The sequence below is a fragment of the Cenococcum geophilum genome (assembly GCF_001692895.1).
Source record: "Cenococcum geophilum 1.58 unplaced genomic scaffold K441scaffold_47, whole genome shotgun sequence".
NCBI lineage: Eukaryota > Fungi > Ascomycota > Dothideomycetes > Gloniales > Gloniaceae > Cenococcum > Cenococcum geophilum.
The window spans coordinates 327,855-335,335 of NW_027137605.1; positions in this window are offsets into that span (position 1 = coordinate 327,855).

Consider the following 7,481-nt stretch of genomic DNA (forward strand, 5'->3'; position numbering starts at 1 on the left):
TGCTTTATAAAATTATGTTTTAGCCTTTTTATATACTTAATAGTGCCATTTTTAATAAGAGTGTTATAGATCTACTAGTAGTATTATAAGTTAGCAACATTATCTCGTAAATACTATAAGAGACACTTATATAAAAAAACATTACTCCTATCCTATATATTAAATTTTAGTATTAGTAAGCCGCTTAAAGCCACTAAAAAATCTTTCCGTAAAATTTAACACTAATAATTGGATAGGGTTAAGAGAAATTTATCCTTTTAAGGTTTTAATATAGAAGTGAATAAAATCTTTAACGGTTGCTAGGTTAGGAGCTTACGCTCCTTTAGTAAGGCACTCCCCCTTATTATTACTATCCGCTACTATCCATCTATTTTCCCAAAGTTAGTATAGTTCTTAAATATATTTTATAGTCTACCTACTTCTTATATAGGATTAAAGCCCAGTCTTAAAGTTCTTTGGTTACTTTAACGTATTTATTTTTATTCTTTACAAAATCCTTCTCTTAGTAAGCTCCCCTTTAGTAGCTATTAGCTATAGCGCATACCTAGCGCTTATAGGCGGTAGGTTTTTATTTAGCTATAAATAGCTAAGGCTATAGTTATACAACGTAATATAAACTAGAATATAAAAGGATTATTAATAAAGATTATGTAAAAAGTAATAGAGAGGAGTAAAGAGAGCTAGAGGCTATTTATAACATTTTAAGGGGAAAGACAGGAAAGTTATAGACTCCCTTCTTTAGGATCCTTTCCTTTATGGTCCAAATTAGTGCTTTAAAAGGAGGTTAGTTTAGGCTATAGGGTAAGGCTAGGTAATAGCGAGTAGGTAATAGGTAAGTAACTATATAATAAGTTGCATATAAGTAAGCGAGGGTAAGTAAGAGTAAGCATTATTACCTATACTTAGTATCGCATCACCTAACTTACCCGGCTCACCCCGTTAAAGCGGCACTGCCCTATTTTTAGTAGTATCTAAGGTCTTATAGAAAAACCATACTTTAAGACACCTAGGTAGCCACCTTATTTTTTACCCTTTCTTATATCCTCCTTACTAAGAAAGACACTAAAATAATAGCTAGTAGATAACCGTCGCCAAAACTAAACGGCCGTTGCTAGAGCTAGACAACTATTGCTGGAGCTAAACAACCGTCGCTAAAGCTAAATAACCGCCGTTAGAGCTAGACAACCGTCGCTAAAGCTAGACGGCCGTTGCTAAAGCTAAATAACTATTACTAGAGCTAGACGACCGTTGTTAAAGCTAGATAACTATTATTAGAGCTAGACGATTGTCATTAGAGCTAGATAACTATTATTAAAGCTAGACAACCATCGTTAGAGCTAGATAACCGTTGTTAGAGCTAGACGACTATTATTAGAGCTAGATAACTATTATTAAAGCTAGATAACCGTTATTAGAGCTAGATAATTATTGTTAAAGCTAGACAATTGTCATTAGAGCTAGATAACCGTCGCTAAAGCTAGATAACCGTTATTAAAGCTAAACGGCCGTCGCCAGAGCTAGATAACTATCGTTAAAGCTAGATAACCGTCGCTAGAGCTAGACAGCCGTTGCTAAAGCTAGATAACTGTCGCTAGAGCTAGACAACCGTCGCTAAAGCTAAACAACCGTTGTTAGAGTTAGATAATTGTTATTAGAGCTAGATAACTGTCGCTAGAGCTATATAATCGCTACTAGAGCTATATAATAACTATTTAAATAACTAGCTAGCGAACATAATAAATAATTTAATTAATTAATTAAATTAAGGTAATATAGACAGGTAGGCATAAATAGGTAAGTATAGACAGGTAGGTATAAATAGGTAAGTATAAATAGGTAGGTATAGAGAGACAGATAGATAGATAGATAGGTAGGTAAGCAGGCAGGCAGGTAGGTAGATAGGTAGGTAGGTAGGTAAATAGGCAGGTAGGTAGGTAGGTAGGCAGGTAGGTAAGTAGGTAAGTAAACAATTTAGAGCCTTTATAAGAGGCTTCCCTCTTAACGCCTAAAGTAGATAGCTCTATATTTTATATAGTTATAATATAAATATATTTAAAAGTATATTATAGTAATCTATGGAAATATATAATAATTTATATCCCTTAATACGTTAGTTCGCGTCTATCTATTATTAATAAGGACTGGCTAATTAAATTAACTAAATTAAATCGTCCTGCTTAGGAATATAAGGCTAGTGATATTTATATAATCTTATATAAAAATATCTATATAGCTTATTTCTTAAAGTTTAGTCGCTTAGTATAAGGTAACTAATACTCGTTCTTTCTGTAAAACGGAATCTAATATATTTTACACCCAAAATATATCTTCGGCGCTCGCTAGTATTTTAGTATTCTACATACAAACCACACTCTAGATAGACGCTGACGTATTAAGGGATAGTTACAATTTATATAGTTTATACAGTTTATATAGTTCGTATGGTTTATACAGTTTATACAGTTTGTATAGTTTGTATAGTTTATATAGTTCGTATAGTTTACACGCTATTTATTTATAGGGTAGCAAAAAGCTAGCATTAGTTTAATAGTTAAGCGTTTTACTGCAATTTACTAGTAGATACTACAATTTTATTACAAAACGCGCGGTTTACGCGAATCGCTAACGACCATATATAACTACGTAAATCGCATAGTTTATAGCAAATTGCCGCAACCTGCAACAACGTGCCTAAAAAAAATCCTAATATATTAGGTTATATTTTGCGGTATAGGGTTTATAGTCTTTTTTAGCTTATATTTTATTTTCTATAAGTTATCTTTTCTATTTATTAGTTTAGTATAGCGTCTAATATTTCTAGCTTTCCTTTATAGCTATATAGGGCCTAAGTCCTTTATAGTTAACTTAGCTAAGCTACTACTAGCTTTCTAGGTCTTTAGTATAGGTGGCGTAGTATAGCTAGTCTAGGGGCGGTATAGTATATAGATCTATTATAGGTTAAGCTATATATCTTTCTTAAAAGCCTAGTCCCTATATATAGTATCTACCTAGTAAATAGTATTAATCTAGGGCCGTATAAGGTTTTCTATTATAATACTAATTTCTTTTATAAAAGAAGGGGTTAGTAGTAGGATTTTAGGCTAGATAAGCCGCTTACTCTATATATTAAGCTATAAGCCTAAATAGGCTAGCTATTTTCTTTTTAAGATTATATTATAGCTTCCTAGGTCTATAATAAGGAAAGGGATATTATATTACCTTTATCCGTTAATATAGAGGTAAATTCATAAGATAGTTATAATAGGTAGCCCTATCTACCTATTATACCCATAAATAGGAATTAGTTTAGATAGTTCTTTAATAGGTATATTTAAAAAGTTAGCTAGCTTTATAGTATATTAGGTATCTATTAAGGCAAAGGTATTTACTCTAAAGTTAGCTAAAGCAGAGGTTAAAACTTAATATTTATTGCGGAATAAAGTATAAGGGATAGTATACCTTCTTCTACTAACTAGCTGACTATAACGGCGCTATCGCACGTTACCTACCAAATTCTGCCATATTCTGCTAACCTATAATTAGCCCGCCCAAAGCTAGCGCCTTAGCGGCTTACCTTATATATTTATTTACATCAGTCCTAGCAACCCCTTTTCCTTCTCTTTAGCTTAGTATCTTTGTAATATAGTATTCTATAAGCTTTAGTTTAGAGGCATTTATATAAGCCGTAACATTATACTAAGCTCTCCCTACCTTACCTAGGAAGGCCTTAATAATATTCCACCCTAAGGAACTTTGTCTGTAACGACGCATTAATATACTATACTTAGACACTAAAACAACTTTATATTACCTAGGAAGGCCTAAATAATATCTTACCTTATAAGCCAAATAGGACTAGACCTATACCCCTAGAATTAAAACTAAAGCGTATAATACTAATAAACCTTAAAAAGCTAATAATAGTACCTAAAGTAAGCTTATTTAAGAGAGCTGCCTTTATCTAAGAGGAACCTAAGATCTAATTAGGATTAGAAATTAAAGATAATAATAATATTATAGACGTACGCAAGTAGATTCGCGCCCTTATAGCTAGCTAGGAAGCCAATTATCTTAAAGTAAAAAATATATAAGAGACCCTATAAGAGATCCTAGAAAGCCTTACGGCCCTATAAAATAGCCTAGCTTTCCCTTTTTAAAGCCCTAGCCAACCTATTTACTCTACTAAATATAATATACTAGGGAGTACGGATATAATAACAAAGTAATTAAAGTCCGTTAAACTTCTTAACCCTCTACTACTATCTAATAGAATAAACCCTACCTTTAAAAATTAGAGGATTTAAGTATAAGGAAAGCTTTGCGTTAACTATAACTATTTCCTTTTTAAAGAAGCCAAAATACTCTACCTTTTTAGTTAAATCACTAGGGACGCCTAACAGCACCTTTAAGCTAAGTTTGGGGATGACTTCCCTATCTAATTTATATCTATTAATAAGATAATACGGCACCTAGTAGCTATCTATATTAACCCGAATAAAGTACGGGATGCTTATTATAACTATAATTACCTAATAATAAAACTAAACTAATCCTTTGCCGAATTCTAAACTTAATTCCTATACCTTATAGGAGAAGGCTAGGTTTCCCTTAAGAACTACTAATTAAACCTATATAATAAGCTAACAATCTAGCTATAAAAAAAGATTGCTGTAATCTTAAATAACCTATTAACCTATAAAAAAACTCGCAGCTTATTGCCTATTATTAGACTTAGAACTAAAGCGGATTAACACCTACCCTAATTAGTAGAAGCAACTCTATAACAACCAAAACTCGCTAGCTATACCTATAGAAGCTAGAGTAGGAAGATAAGCTATAACTACTCTTATACTAAAGGCGGTTATACCTACATACCAGCGAGCCTCGCCCAACTAGTTATATACTACGCTATTAACTAATATTTACCGCAATACTCTAATTAACCCTACCTTAGTTATGTGCTACAACTATAATAAGTAGGGTTACTTTACTTTATCCTGCCCGGAGCTAAAGGATATAGGCGATATTAAGGAAATAGAGGAAGAAGAAACGTCTAATAAGTTAGGAAAAAAAGAACCCTAGGGAAAGACTCCCCCTTAGGGTATCCTATTAATCTTAAAGAGATTAATCTTAGTTAGTTAATAGGTAGAAAGCATTTTACGGTTCTATATATAGTATCTTAAAATGGATATAGAGTTAATATAACCGCCCTTATCAATACTAGAGTAAATAGCTTCGCCTTTATAAATACTACCTATATAAATAATATTACTAAGTTTTTAAATACAGAAGCTATCTAACTAGAGAAGCCTATTTAAGTAAAAGGCTATAATAGCTAAGCCGGTTAGCCTGTTACCTATATTTTAAAGTTATATATTACTTTTAACGGACGACGCTAATATAGTATCCCCTTTTATATCCTAGACCTAGAGTCCTATAATATAATCCTTAGACGGAAATAGATGTCCTATTTTAATATTTAGTTAAACGTATAATAAAGATATTTTGTTTAGCCAGAGGATAGACTAAGGTTACCCTCCTTTATTAGGGAGATTTAAACCAATTATAAGATACTAGCTATAAGGGCTAACCCTATTTACTAGTAGGATGTCCGGGCCTATAACCTAGCCTTTACCTAAGAAAACGCCTGCTGTAAAGCTAGAAAGAACTCTATACTAATAAAGATACTCTTCTAAAGCGCTATATTTAAAGAGGACTCTATATATNNAAGTNGNATANATAGTAANNTAGATAATNTTTAAATNGNATAGATNTAACTGGTATAGAAAAGAANGTATTAATAGGATATAAGGGATAACCTTTAAAAGATATAATAGGAGCTAAAAGGAGTAATAATAACGCTAGTACCTTAGAAGTCCCTAAAGTTATATACGCCCCTATTATTAGGTAACCCCCCTACTATAAATATTACTATAATTAGTATTATAGTATTCTACTTTAATATATACCAGAAGGACAATAAGGTCTTTATAGTAAGCCTATATAAAATTAACTAAATTATTAATAATAAAGAGGAAAGGCTAGCTAAGGAAACTAATAAGGAACTAGTTAAACGCCTTCTTTTTACTATTTATATAGACTATAAGGATACATTCTTAAAGGCGGCCTTAGATAAGTTACCCCCCTACTAGACATATAATTATAAAATTTAATTAGAAGCCAATAACTCGCTAGGCTATAGCCCCCTCTACTATTAATTAATAGATAAGCTAAAAGTAATAAAGTAGTACTTAATTAACAACCTGGATAAAGGGTTTATTAAGCTAAGTTAAGCCCCTTTTACTTCCCCTATTCTATTTATAAAAAAGCCTAATAAAGGCCTTTATTTTTATATTAACTATTAAAAGCTAAACGCTATTACTTAAAAGGACCGGTATCTTATTCCTTTAATTAATAAGACCCTTATATATCTAAGCTAGGTAAAGATCTTTACCAAACTTAATATCCGCTAAGCTTTTTATTAAATTAGAATAGACCTTATATCTAAAGATTTAATAATGTTCCGTACCTATTATAGTTCCTATAAATATAAAGTTCTTCCTTTTAGACTAATAAACGGACTGGCTATATACTAAAGGTATATAAATAACGTTGTTTTTAATTACTTTAATAAATTCTGCATGGCATACCTAGACGACATTTTTATATACTTAGATGACAAACTTAAGTATTAAGTTTATATTAAGAAGGTTTTAGAGAGATTACAGAACGCAGGCTTATAAGTTAATATTAAGAAATATAAGTTTAGGGTAAAACGTATAAAATGCCTTAGTTTATTATAACTATAAAAGAAATTAAGGTTAACCCTAAGAAGGTAGAGGCAATCTATAACTAGAAGCCCCCTTATATAGTAAAAGGAATCTAATCCTTTTTTGGCTTTTATAACTTTTACTACTAGTTTATCTATAACTATAGGATTATAATAAAACCTCTTATATAACTAACTAGGAAGGATATGCCTTTTGTCTTTAATAATAGCTATATAAAAGCCTTTAAAGAGATAAAGGATCGGCTTATCTCTTCCCTAATTCTTTATTACTATAACTTAGTGTTACGGACGCTTTAAGTACGATGTTACGACTACTTAGAGAGGAGTTGGAAGAAGCTAGTTAGTTAATTCGGGCACGGTCCAGGATAGAACTAGTAGAGCTATATAACGAGGAATAATAACTAAGGTTATATAATATGCTACGTATTAAACGAGAGGAATGGGAGGAACTTACGTACCTTATATATAAGACGTATATTATATACAAGAAGGATTTTATAGGAGTACGGTTGTGTATTTAAGGACCCTTAGTCCCTACCTAGATAGTTCCTTCCTTATAGTAATTCTTAGAATATAATTAGAGTTAATCTGTTAGGCAACCACTTTACTAGTTATTATTACATTATCGACTTTAATTTATATTACCTATACACCTAGCCCATTAATAAGCCTATCGTAATTCCTGCTATAA